Source organism: Rhyacophila brunnea, unplaced genomic scaffold (genome assembly GCF_057557595.1).
Source record: "Rhyacophila brunnea isolate RB1 unplaced genomic scaffold, BYU_Rbru_1.0 scaffold_21, whole genome shotgun sequence".
Taxonomy (NCBI): domain Eukaryota; kingdom Metazoa; phylum Arthropoda; class Insecta; order Trichoptera; family Rhyacophilidae; genus Rhyacophila; species Rhyacophila brunnea.
This window is the reverse complement of record NW_028232871.1, coordinates 311,984-326,780: the sequence shown is the minus strand read 5'-3', so window position 1 is coordinate 326,780 and position 14,797 is coordinate 311,984. Positions and strand designations below refer to the sequence as shown.

Genomic DNA, 14,797 nt, shown 5'->3' with positions numbered 1-14,797 from the left:
AAAGATGGCTAAAAGTATTAAAATAATGCATTGGCATCGTGTTCTGATATATTATAAAAGTGTAAAATGTCTAGCTAGTCGGGAAGTTAGTTAAAAATCGATTGCAAGATTTATACTGGGTAAATAACCACCGGACAAACAAGAATACGAGCTAAGAAAAACGTGGTAAAAAGTACATTTTCGGAACTAGACGAGAATTATCGCCAACATGATTTCAAAAAAAATACTATCCTTAATCATTCTCAATGTACGGATTCTGCCAAATCTTACCTTCACTCTTCGCCACTGATACTTACATAATATTATAATTAATAGTAACGACGCGTGATTTAATAGAATATTGTTTTGATTAAATTGCACAAAATTGTGCGATGTGGTATTTAAGTTCTTACCACCACCCGTCATGTATGTACAGCCGTGGATATGCACGACCGTCTTCCATGACGCTTTAAACGTGTCTGAAAGAAGTGATTTTAAGTGCTCGTTCCGTCCCGAGACGGAGCCGGACGGGACTGATGCTGTCGAACTGCATTATTTTTATTAACAGGCGTGGACATGCGTTAAGTTTCAAACAAATGTTTTCGTACGGGCATTAATTTTTGCTTGCAAGATGTATGTAGGTTGGTATTAAGTTTTACGGTTAACCGTTGTACCCTCTCAATTTTGCCACTAAAGTTACGCCACTGGCACCGGAGCGTGTACGTAAATCGGACCGTTTTTGTTGCAAACGCAGCCCGTGACTATTGACCTAGTATTCCGCTGTTCGACGCTGTGTTGAGTCCCACCTACCATGCTGGCCATTACGAAAGCATGCTGCGGTGCTTGCTATGTTTATAAAAATAAAAAATAAACAACAAATAACTTTATTAGATGCTCCGGTTGTGAATGTGAACGTACAACGTTGCCAACCTTGCGCAGAAAAAGAATTTGTAAAAAAATCAATCAATTAATCAATTGAAATATAAAGCAGACGCACTGGTTATTTCTACCGGATCATTGTGTAATAAAATCAATCATTTTCTTGATCATCACCATCATCAGCCAGACACGTAATTCCATGTAACATAATCAATTCAACAACTCAGTGCTTTTTTGGGTACTAAAATAATATAATTTGATTCAAACGAAACAGATTCTGATATGAAACCACAGAACAGATTAATAAGAATATAGAAACGTGAAAGCCAGTTGCCATAGACCTAGACTTTGAAGACATTTTTAGTGTATGACCTAATGACGGTCAAGTCATTAAATTCAATAAATACAACGTCACCTAAATGTCTTCAAATAATATATTATTACCCATACGTTTCGTTTAGGTAATGCATATTATGATAAATATTGAAAATAATACATTATTCTTTAACAGGTGTTTAAGTAAATTTATCTCGTATTTCTCCACACTCACTCATAACCCACTTTTGTGTTACCTGTGTGAAACATTTTTTTAACATTGACAGGTTTTATGTTTGATTAGTTTTTTTCACAAAAGTATACATCCAAATTCCAAGCTGAGATAATTTTTTAAAACCAAACATTACCCATCTTGGGGAAATCCGTTATCGTAAGTGGATTGTAGACAGAAATTATAATTTATAATTGAACTTAGTTTCTGTACTGAAATATTCAATTCCTACTAGGAGAGTTCATTGAAATGTGTGCTAAATTTCAAACCGGCTTGCACTTCAGAAGGGACCCACCTTTAAATGGGGACAAACCCTGCCAAACCGGAATATATCGCATAAAAATTTGTTAATACAACCTCCACTTTGTGAAGGCTCATATTGATCCTTTTAAGATCGGACATGGTGATGTGTAATGTATATCGGTAATAGGTATATTATACGAGATCTCAGATTAACAAAAATATTTAGGCCTCAATATCATTATATGTCTATGAATGTCATGATAATTGACTCAAACCACCTATTAGAAAAGAACCACCCTCGAGGTGGTGAATGATTTTATATATCAGGGATCTCGCATCTTGGAGCGTGTGAAGAAGAAATAAGATGGCTGGCATTGAAAAAGCGTGCAATTTCGCGGCTGAAAAATATATGAAAAGACAGAGCCAACTCAAGGTTGCTTAAAATCCATCTCTTAAAAAGCTTACTGCTATAAAATCTTTTTGCAGCAATATACACTAAAAGCAGCAAATCGAAACAGAGTAGGTATATGCTTTAGTGCAGGGGGGGGCAAACTGCGGCCCGAAGGGTATTTTTTTGCGGCCCGCCATTATTAATTGTACTTCTGATTACGAATAACTTTTTTATAATTTTTAAAAAATATTGACAATAGATTAAAATTTGAAGAATTTTTTGTTTCGTAAATGTATTATCTCAGTACGTCTTCCTTGCGTCTCGTCTCCGACTATGTAACCACTATTTTCTACGTTGAACATCGATTGGGAATGAATGGAAAGAAATTTCGGATTGTAATTTCGCTCTGTATGTAAATATTGTACGTATATCAATAGAGATTGATAGTGTACCGACAGAGCTACAACTTATCGATCTGCAGTGTGACACTGATTTAAGAGAATTGCATCGTCATAAAGAAATCTCCAAATTTTACAATGCCCTTAATTCAGACAAATTCGACCAACTTAAAGATTATGCAAGAAAAATGTTTGTTATTTTTGGTTCAACCTATATATGTGAACAAACATTTTCGATCATGAACCTCAATAAAAATTCTTTACGATCAAATATCTCCGATGCCCATTTAGAAGCAGTTTTGAATATATCAACTACAAAATTAACAGCTGAATTTTAAAAAAATGTTCAAAAATGTACAACAGTTTCTTTCTTCTCATTATTTTTTTTGTAATGTTTTTTTTCGTGATAATAAATAGTGCATATCTAAAAATGGTATTTTACTTGCGGCCCGCCGCTCATTTTGAATTCTTGAATTTGGCCCTCCATCCAACAAGTTTGTCCCCTCCCCTGCTTTACAGCATACATACTAACTTTGAGATCATCAGAACATCAGAGATGAGACGTATCTATAAACTTACCGGGATATGCGATAGATCAAGTAAACTATAAAAAAATGTATAGGTAGCCCCTGCTTTAGTGCGTTCTCTTGGCTGCATCAACAAATCCATCAATGAAGGGTTGCAGATATAATCCCAAAATATCTCACTTCGTCATTCATTTTGGTTTGCCGTGTGACGTCACTGTCCCGTTGCGAAAGAAAATTGCATTTATAGCGCCCAGTTTTGATTTAGGTATGACTATAATATCTCAGTCGAGAAGATTTTCATTGTGCGACTAGGCTAAAGGCTAAAATGTGTATATACACCATTACCGAATACCAAATAAATACAATATCCACACATTGGACCGACCAAATTGAATGAGACCGGATAATCATTAGTGTCGGTAATCCAGAGACAACTGAAAAAAATCCTGTGAGTAGGTACTGGAACGCACATGAAGCTGATAATAAATATAAGGAAATTACTCAACCAACCTAGCCTACTGATCTTATATACTGTGTGCAGTGTGCCCTATTCGTTGATTTCATTATTTGTGATATGGAACGCAATTTACAGTATCGTTTATTTTTAATCTAAAATAGGAGTCGGCTTGGTCCAATTAATAAGTAGAATGACAAGATATTGTCCAAAACAATACAATCACTTTCTCTTTAACCAATAATTTGATTGACGTTTACTTATAGGTGTCATTCGGCACTTTCTAACATTCCATTTTGTCTATTTACATCTCTTTAGAATTTATTGTAATATTCAAAACAACCATAGATAATCGCCAGATGCGTAGTTAAATTCTAAATAATAATGGATACTTGTTTATTTTTAATATAAGGTATATCGGTCATATCACTCTCAAATAAAATATGACGGTAGGTATTTATTTCAGACACAGCTGCCGTACGTATTATTAAGTACGTAACTCGTGACTTGAACATAATGAAATAGTTATTTCCAAGTGTAAAAACAGTTTTCATTTAACAACTCGAAACTAAAAAAAACAGCGCAAAGATATGCAACGAAAATAACTCAGGTTGACCTGACAGTTGATTGAAGAACTACCATTAATAGAGATGACTTTGTCAATCAATCTAACTTTGGAATTGCATTTGTTTATTTTTAATTGTAAACATAAATAAATTAAAATACTATCACCTTATTTGTCCCCACATTGTCTCAGATAAAAATATTGCAGAACTTTGCATATTTTTTAGGTGTATTTAATATAAAATGATTATGATGAAATGTAGTACCTAGGTATATTGCGTTGAAGTAAAATTTACCACCTCGATCGATTTAACGTACCTACATAGTACATATGTAAAAAAATATTACATATTGTCGTAAAATACATCATCAGAAAAATATTAAAAGCACCATGTAATTATATTTTTTACAGGGCGGCCAATTTGGACGCCATCTTGATATCTCATCCTATGGACTTATTTGTATTTCCCAATTTGATATCACGCGATTTGAATTTATAGGCAATTTAATTTAGAAATCATGGGCGCCGTTTTGTTGGGGGTGGTGAAATTAAATGACTCTTCTTTCTAAACGTTGACGATGGGGTGTGGACACGATGTGTGCTAAATTTAGTTTTAAAAATTACAGCCTTTTTCCTTCTTGTGCGACTAATCTACAAGGATGGCACACGTCGTCGCTATAATTATAAACTCCAAACCCTCTTTAATGAGGCTCACGTTGTCAGATTTATCAAACCCAACGCCTGCGGTGGGGTAGCCATGTGACACGTAAGAACGATCAAACAGCGGCGAAATGTCTCACGTTTAGTCAGTAGTGGACCAGGAAGAAAATAAAGACGGAAAGAAGTCAAAAGAGGAGTGCTGAGAGCGGATGGCAGATCAGAATGGAGGAAAACGTAGATGTTTGAAGGGACCAAGATCCTCACGGTTTTAGCGCACACAAAAGATTATTCATGACTTGTAATGACTCACCCAAACCAAAATACATCCGAGTAAACAAATAAACAATATAATTATATAAAAAAGACAAACATGTTTGTTTATGAAATACTTATACATAATTTTGAAAACACTTACGAGAAAATATATAACAAATAGAATTTTTTTTTTTTGAAAAAATACGACACCCAGCAGGAATCAGACCTGCATCTCTCGGGTTTCGCGTCCATGCACATAGACCACTATGCTATAGGTACCATACTTAATTGTGACAATTTTTAACTAATGGCTCCTAATATCTACTCTCTGAAGCGCTTTGCAAATTGGGTTACTATTAGCGATCGGCTTTTGTATTTTTAAAACAAAATAAACATTACTTTAATTACTAACCGACGTCACATATTTGTTTATATTCCCCCGGAGATGGAAAACATGTGCAAATGTACTGACAAATGAAGTACAGGTAGCCGTATTTGAGGGTCTTTTACTGTTTCTTGTTTTTATGATAGCTCCCAAAATTTGTAGGATGTGAACTGTCCAAAATACATTTAAATTTATAATATTATTAATTGTAGGTGTCGAAGTGCGTTAAATTTCGAACAAACGATTGTACACATGCATTTGTGTGGCGGGAAAATTTTATAAACCTTAGTATAATATTTGTGTTCGGACATAATAACATGTATCTTGGACTGGACAAGACATAAGAGATATAAGATACTAGCGTATGCTAACGTAGTTTTAAAGAAACATCGGCTTTTAACTATTGTTCAAATTCAAATCAATCATTTTTCAGACAACTTGTTATCGAAGAGCGATCCTATATTTCCATAATCTAACTCTAACAGATTGCCATTTTTTCATTCATTTTATGTAAGTATGTAGTGTGTTTGTGACAGATCTACCTTTGTATTAGTATGATAATCTTCGATTCCCAATAAGTTATAAAAAAAATCTAGCAACGTAAACATTATTTATGTGAATATGGAGATTGGAGAGTGGCCGGACTGTGGTCAATATGAAATATTTTGATATTAAAAATAGATAAGGTTAGTACACAAAATAAATCATCGATAATAGATAATTTGTTACGCTACTTTTTACTCTGTGAGTGATTTATTTCCTTGTCTATTGATGCTCTTACTCCACAACTCATTTAGTGTGTCAAACTAGAAGTTATTACTGTTCAGCAACATATTAATTTATTTTATTTCTATACTTTATTACGTTGCACACGTGATAAATAAATTTGATACAAATACTGCGTTTTAAATTGAATATAAAATCCATTGCACATTCCTTCTGTGGAGAAATCACGTGTTGTCATAATATTATTATGAAGCATGTTTGAACATGTTCGCCATTGTTAATATGCACAACGGTCAGCGGTACTACTACATATCATTATGATATTCTATTATGCTGAAATAATGTGTGTTCGAAAAACATCCTGTGAAAAATGTGCAAAGCGCGAATTACACGGTGCGTGATGAATAGTAAACGGACGGCAGTACACTTCACTATGAATACTATGATGATCTCAATGAGATTACTTTGAAAATGCTGATATAAACACAAAGGGATATTTGAATATTACCCTGATCTAAGATGAGTATATTTTTTCCCTTTTTAATTCAACAGTAGTACCAATGTCCTTACCGAAAGACACGAACTATTAAAAAATAATATCCCCTATGTTCAAGTATCCCAAATACTTATCAAGTAATGTTAAAAAATATTATTTATTCATTACAAAAACATTTTTATGAGTCATTGAATTTTTAAAATATTTCATTTTATCCTACGGAAACTACTAATTGATAGAATTTGGCAGAAATATGTGATTTAAATTTTATTTTATGTGTAGGTAGGTACCGAATAAAAAAATACTGAATAAAAAGAATATGTTGATTTTCTCAAAATTTACCTACTTGCCCCAATATTCTTTATCTACGTGATGCTGATACCAATATGTACTTAATTACTTTTTTTGTAAACCTTAAATAATAAATATAAATATTATGTAGTCTGTCAGCAGTGTCAGCATAGCTCGGTAATTGCACAGGTACAACGAGTTTATTTTGCAGATGTTAATTTCTGGAATTCTGAGACTATGCGGTTGCTAACACTTGATTAATTTACAAACGGGCCTAGCAAAGCATGCGTTTGGGTCATCTATTTATCAGCGGGATTTAAAAATTCGCTAATAGTCCGCATTATATTTGCTCTTTGATATCGCCATACGGTTATATTAAAAACAACATTTTTTTCCAATTCAAATTTAGTACAAACACAAACATTCTTAACGGCCCACGTGCTCGTCGTAGGTCAAAATTGAGTTTTTATTGTATTTTCAAACCATGATCCTGGACACTCCTTAAACGTTGTAGATAATCTATTTATATAATTTTGAAGCCTTATTATCCTTTAGTTATTTTAAACATTTGATGACTGCATAAAGTATTGTTGTTACATAAAATAGTATTCTTTTAAACCTCTCGCTCTAATGTTTTAGAATATAGTCATATTTCGGTACATAACTGTGCAGTGGTGTTAAGATTTTTTACATTTATTAATTTTTAAACCCATTTATGAAACCATTAGTATAATTTATTACGAGATAATTTTTGTAAAATATTCACGATACAAAATTATATTGATAATCTCTGTGATCCCAAATTTGACAAGAATTAGGCATTTTACTATTCAAAAAATCGGCAAGGTTAACACATTTGAAGATGATTCTAAAAGATACTTATTATAAGCTATGTTTTTGAACATTCAAGTGTGATAAACATTTTATGAATAATGATTGCTTTATAATAATTATTGACCTAAGAATAAGGTAGTGTTTTTTTGAAATACGCCATTTCTTTTGTCATTCCCCAGTGGTTAAGCTACAACATACGGCCGTAGCCATAAATTGACAAACTATAATTGAAGTAGGGAGTAAAATGATATTGACGCGCGTGTTTGAACATGTACCGTTTAAAAAAAAATAAAAAAAAATTCGGTTAGGTACATGTTCAAACACGCGCGTTAACATAATTTTACTCCCTACTTTATATATAGTTTGTCAATTTATGGCTACGGCCGTATGTTGTAGCTTAACCACTAGGGAATGACAAAAGAAATGGCGTATTTCAAAAAAACACTACCTTATTCTTAGGTCAATAATTATTATAAAGCAATCATTATTCATAAAATGTTTATCACACTTGAATGTTCAAAAACATAGCTTATAATAAGTATCTTTTAGAATCATCTTCAAATGTGTTAACCTTGCCGATTTTTTGAATAGTAAAATGCCTAATTCTTGTCAAATTTGGGATCACAGAGATTATCAATATAATTTTGTATCGTGAATATTTTACAAAAATTATCTCGTAATAAATTATATTAAAGGTTTCATAAATGCGTTTAAAAATTAATAAATGTAAAAAATCTTAACACCACTGCACAGTTATGTACCGAAATATGACTATATTCTAAAACATTAGAGCGAGAGGTTTAAAAGAATACTATTTTATGTAACAACAATACTTTATGCAGTCATCAAATGTTTAAAATAACTATAAAGGATAATAAGGCTTCAAAATTATATAAATAGATTATCTACAACGTTTAAGGAGTGTCCAGGATCATGGTTTGAAAATACAATAAAAACTCAATTTTGACCTTCGACGAGCATGTCCCCGAGTGTCCAGGATCATGGTTTGAAAATACAATAAAAACTCAATTTTGACCTTCGACGAGCATGTCCCCCTTAAGCAGACATCATCATCAGCCTGAATCTATCCCACTGCTGGATGAAGGCCTCTTCAAGCTGCTTCCACTTCTCTCGGTTCTATACATTGAGTTGCCACGTACTTCCGCAGAACTTTATCATTTCATCGATCCAGCGGCCTCTAGGTCTACCTTGCGGACGTTTTGTACTTCTTGGATATCACTGGATGACTAGATTTGTCCAACGATTGTCTCTTCTTCGAGCTATGTGTCCAGCCCATCTCCATTCAAGGCTTTTAATAAACTCTATTACATCGCAAACCCTCGTCTGCTTCCTTATCCACTCATTCCTCTTTTTGTCCTTCCGCGTTAAGACATTATTCAGGCGGCCAAAAGCACTCCAGCCTAGCTTTACTCTGCGAACAATTTCATCAAATATACATCCATATAGAGACACTTGTTGTCCCAGATAGATGTAGCTTTGCACCTATTCGAGTTGAGTGCCATTGATGAGGATCTCTTTTTGGCCCGCAAAGCAGTTGAACATGACTTTCGTCTTTGTTACATTTATTTTTAAACCTACTTTATTGCTTACTTCAGCGAGTTCCTGCATTCTGTTTTGGAGGTCTTCTGAGTTTTGCGCGAAAATTACTATGTCATCGGCAAAGCGCAGATGACTCAGGTATTCTCCATTTAAGCAGACATAATCGATGTATTTTGACAGATCTAGTAATACTCAAAAAGCAATCTACGATTTGCAGCAGAACGCATTTTATCAGATGAAGAATTTGATATTCTTGCATATGCTATTATAATTTACAATAGTGCATACATGTGTATACATATTATAATCCTTACTTACATACATGTATAATTACTTAAACAGTAGGTATGCTAATCATTAATTCAATAATACTGCTAATTGACCGATATAGCCATGACTGTATTATAGTTCTGGCACATTCATAATATTTACTTTTTATGAGGAAAAATTTCGAAGTAAGTATATTATAGATGTCAGATACCTTTGTAGTCACTGCTTTGTGATGACAACGATGACGCACGATTTAAAAAGAAATCAAGTCACCGGTTTGCTGTATTTTAAAAACACACTTAATTTTGAAACTCAGCAAAACCGCAAAGAAATGGTGAGCCACAATTATTAATATGACCTGATACATTTTGTTAGGGTGCACACAATGTGTAAGGTAATAAATGTGATTTATATTATTACCGTCATAATCGGTTGAATTTAAGGAAATTTTGAGAGTATAATAATGACAATCATTTCGGTTGAGGTACCATATCCTAAGTGGAATAGTTACACGATCTTAACTGATTCACGTTTACTCGTGAAAATTTTAAAGTGTCATTTCTAATTCACTTTTCTGTCATTTTCTAAAACTGGCAAATTATTAAACACTGCATAGTGTGTTGAAAATGACAATATTTCAGCTCAATTTAATATAAATAAAAAGGATTTCAAGTTATATACATACATGTTTATTTATTTTTCATAAAAATCGATGTTTTTTAAATAAATATAAAAAGCATTTCAGCTACAAATTAGTTTAAAAAATTCAATACATTAAGGATAACTTCATAAACTAAATTTTAATAACATGACCACAAAATAATATCCAATATTAAAACGGGATCATTTAACGAAAATCTCTATATATATAAAAATCTCGTGTCACGATGTTTGTGGTCGAACTCCTCTGAAATGGCTCGACCGATTTTTATGAATTTTTTTTATTTATATTTGTTAGGTATGAGAATAGGTCAACAAGTATATTTCATACCGCTAGGTGATTAGGGTATCTCTATCCAGAAAAATTTTCTTTTATTTATTTTTTAAATTTTTTTTTGTATTTTTTTTATTATTTGAAATAAAAAATACCTATAACTCTAAATTTTCACCCTCCTACCCCTACCCTTACATTTTTTAATCGCGATTTTATTATTTTTGTATGAACAAATTTAACCGTCGTTCGTATTTCAAACAAAACGAAATATTTATGTTGTTGAATGACAGATGGCGCTACGTCCGAGAAGAATTCAAGAGAAGCGTCGCGTGATTTTGACATTTCATTCGGCATATCACAACGCAGTGCGTTCAAAATTTTGTACGATTTATTTTAATTTATCTATTTTTATGTGCGTGTATTACAGTACACAATGCCAGCAAGACGCAAGGGGTGTCATTTGGGCCGTCGAACGAATAAAGCAACAAACATGCGAAATAGTAGAGCAGAAAGAACAGACGAACATATCCAACAAGATAACAGAAACGTGCGTGTAAGCATGTAGCAATTGCATGCATTTCAATCACAAGAGGTACGAGCTGAACGAAATCAACAACGACAATTGGAACGGAGCCAAGCGCGCCGGTTCGTAGTTAACACACGCAGAGCAAATGACCGACAACGCCAACAAGTACATCGAACATTTACATCCGCTTCGTTCCTTCGTCTCGCATTAGGCGGCCATAGACGGACAGTTCTCGTAACAGGTTGAACATGGCACAGACAATAACTGTTCAATAACTGTACGTTAAGGCGGCCATAGACGGACAGTTCTCGTAACAGGTTGAACATGGCACAGACAATAACTGTTCAATAACTGTACGCTAGTGGCCACACCACAGATCAGTTTAACTACCCCATTTAAATCTGTCGAACTGTCAACAGACGTGCCCATATACGTACAGTTATTGTCTGTGGCAGAGCAAGTGTCAAAAACTATGGCGGTTAGGTTCGCGGAGATATTACACAGGGGTATTGTTTCAATTAGTTTTAGGTAGGGTATACTTGAACGATGATACACGAATAATTTTACTTTGAATTTATTATGGTTATAATTGTTTTTATTAGAAACAAATTGACATAAAATACACACCTATGACGTTGGTAAAATAAATCATGATTTCGCTAGTGGATTGTGTATTTTATCGATTCACCGAAACAATATTATACACATTCGTGTAAATATAAAATGTAATCTTTTCTTTTGAATAAATTATTCCCTTTAATGGACAGTATTAATTAAGTAAGAAAACGGTAATATTTATAAAGGTATTGATTTTATATACAATAAATTTAAACATGCCACAAAATTATATTTACATCAATCATCAGTATTATATAATTACTATGATATTATTAAAATATATAGGTACTATTTTATTTAGATTTAGCGACATTGTCATTCACAATTAGGTATATTAATTTATGTTGTGAACGTCTTAAACTAATAATTTTTAATATTCACTACATACAATAAATAAAATTTGAGTACTGAGTTATTAGTCTATATTTTCACAATAACTTAATATTTATAATGCTCTCTAAAATTTTAACATTTATATTATATTGTAATAGAAAACGGTAATATTTATAAAGGTATTGATTTTATATACCTACAATAATTTTAAACATGCCACAAAATTATATTTACATCAATTATCAGTATAATAATTAATTACTATGATATTATTAAAATATATACTTAAATTTTATTTAGATTTACCGAGATTGTCATTCACAATTAGGTATATTAATTTATGTTGTGAACGTCTTAAATTAATAAGTTTTAATATTCACTACATACAATAAACAAAATTTGAGTACTGAGTTATTAGTCTATATTTTCACAATAACTTTCATTTTAACATTTATATTATATTGTATAAAATAATATGTTTACATAAATAACTATTACTTTGTTTTACTCTCATAAAAATAAATAAAATATAATATTTGCGATCTCCGCGTACACAATATTATTACATTTTTAATAATAAATAAATTTGTATTTTATAACAAGCAACACCAGCCGAAGTTGTATCGCGCGGTATATTCTACTTTACGTTACCAACATCTAACGTCACCCGAAAACTTTCGGCTAGTTGAAATTCCAACAGTTTTACAAAAACACGGGAGTAGGGGGTCGCTGGCAGTTTGAACATGGCAAACATCTGAAAGGTCGAAAAGTGTCCGTCTATGGGCGCAGCAGATTATCTACCAAAGATAACTGTATAGTTATTAACTGGCATGTTCAACCTGTTACGAGAACTGTCCGTCTGTGGCCGGCAATTCGAGTAAGAGCCAGATATTGAATATTCCGCTCATCCCAAAGTGCCGATTGGTGCTATGGACAAAGAATGTCCCCATTGTCATGCGCTCAAATTCAAACATGAGTCAGCCGGGATGTGTTGCGAATCAGGAAAAGTGCAACTACCAGAAATTGACATACCACCAGAACCATTGAACGGCTTGCTTATCGGCACGGTTCCAGATTCAAACCTGTTCCAAGTCCATTCGCACATTCAATTCATGCTTCCAAATGACTTCGTCCGGAGCAACAGAAATAGTTCACAATACTGCGGCAAATGGTCAACAATTCCATTCTACGTTCAAAATCAAAGGCCAAGTATACCACAAAGTAGGCTCATTGCTGCCAATGCCAAACGAACCACATACATTTTTACAAATTTACTTCATGGGCGAAGGACATCAATCATGTGGATGCACGTTGCGGCTACAATAGCCTCAATTCGCCTAATGCCAGGCGAAACTGGACGCCCTGTTGAATCAGCACAATGAATTATTGAAATTCTTCAAAGCACACATGCACGAATTTCAAAGTGACAATCACGCTATTGTCATCAATCCTGATAAAACACCAGCTGGAGAGCACGTACATCGATTCAATGCGACTGTTGTTGACGACATTGCTGGAATCATGGTTGGCGACCGCACATCGACGCGAGAAATCGTGATTCGAAGAAGAAACAATAATCTGGAGTTCATCGCTGACACATACCGTTCATACGACGCTCTCCAATATCCACTAATTTTTTGGAAGGGACAAGACGGATATTGCATAAACAGTAAACAACGAGATCCTGTCACTGGTAATTCATTCATTATGAACAGCATTACTCATTTTGAATTGAGAAAATGAATGGTTGATGTTTTTTTGTTTTTATTAGCGGTCATCGTCTACAGTGCTCTATTCCTCTTTCTGTCATAGATCCCATCCCCACACACTTACGATACATTCGTTATTTTTTATTTAACAACCAAAATATTCACTAGAAATAATTATATGGCAGAACAACGTTTGCCGGGTCAGCTAGTATAGTATATCTATATATTCATAATAAAAAATATTTTTTTGGATTGTTTTTTGAGTTGAGTGGATTGTTTTTAAAGTACCTACATAAATTTATTTATTAATTAATTAGTTAATTATTTAAAAAATGCCTCAAATTGCAAGTTTCGTATTTTTTGCTTCTGCTAGACGGAGCAATCACCTTATAACAATCGTCTATAAATAATCTATATTATCTCTTAAAATTAATTCCATTGCGTGGACATTTGGCTATGGACTTAAAATAAGATAGAAATGTAAAAGCCATCACCATGGACCAAAGTTTTGAAGCAGGGTACTTTAGCCAGATCATAAAATCCAAGTAAAATAAATCGCGCCCACTGCCCTCAAATAGGTAATACTCGTTACATTTACGTGAGAAACTTTAATTTAAGTATATTATTATAATATTGAAAATAACACATTCTTCAACACATCTTTGAGTTTCTAGGGGTTGTCAATCTGGTCCCTACCGCCCACTAGTGGGCGCTCCAGCTTTCATGGTGGGCGGTAGCCAGGTGGTGAGCTAGATATCCAGTATTTAGTTTCGCAGTTTTCACCTCAGGGGTCTCATTAGTATTTGGTAAGTAATTATTAGTATATGCTTTAACTTGCTCGAACTGCTGTCACTTTATAAATTTTGTAAAGTAAAGTTACTTCCCTACTAAATCACCATTACCACAACCGGTGTGTGGTTAGAAAATTGTATTACTAACAGAGATACAAAAGTGGACGGTAGGTATAAAAAGGTTGACTACCCCTGCTCTAGATCTTTAGCATGTTTTACCACACCCAGTAGAGTAAGCCAGTTCCCATTAATTTTGTGTTACCTGATGTACTTACACGTCATGATTATTATTTTACCCAAAATTCCACCCATAATAACACATTATGCAAACATTCAACGGTGTGGGTGCATTCCGCACTTTTTGTTGGGCAACCCTGTCACGGCGAGCATTCGGATAGAATTGCATCGGAAGTGTGGCAGCCGGTC

The 14,797-nt window shown here is 33.5% G+C and overlaps 2 protein-coding genes across 2 annotated transcripts in view; one reads left to right on the top strand and one right to left on the bottom strand.

Moving 5' to 3' along the window:
- The window catches only part of LOC147070576 (uncharacterized), a 221,352-nt gene that overhangs the window by 74,210 nt on the left and 132,345 nt on the right, over positions 1-14,797 (top strand). The window lies entirely within an intron of this gene.
- LOC147070580 (acyl-CoA:lysophosphatidylglycerol acyltransferase 1-like) overlaps positions 1-14,797 on the bottom strand; it is a 767,070-nt gene that overhangs the window by 690,953 nt on the left and 61,320 nt on the right. The window lies entirely within an intron of this gene.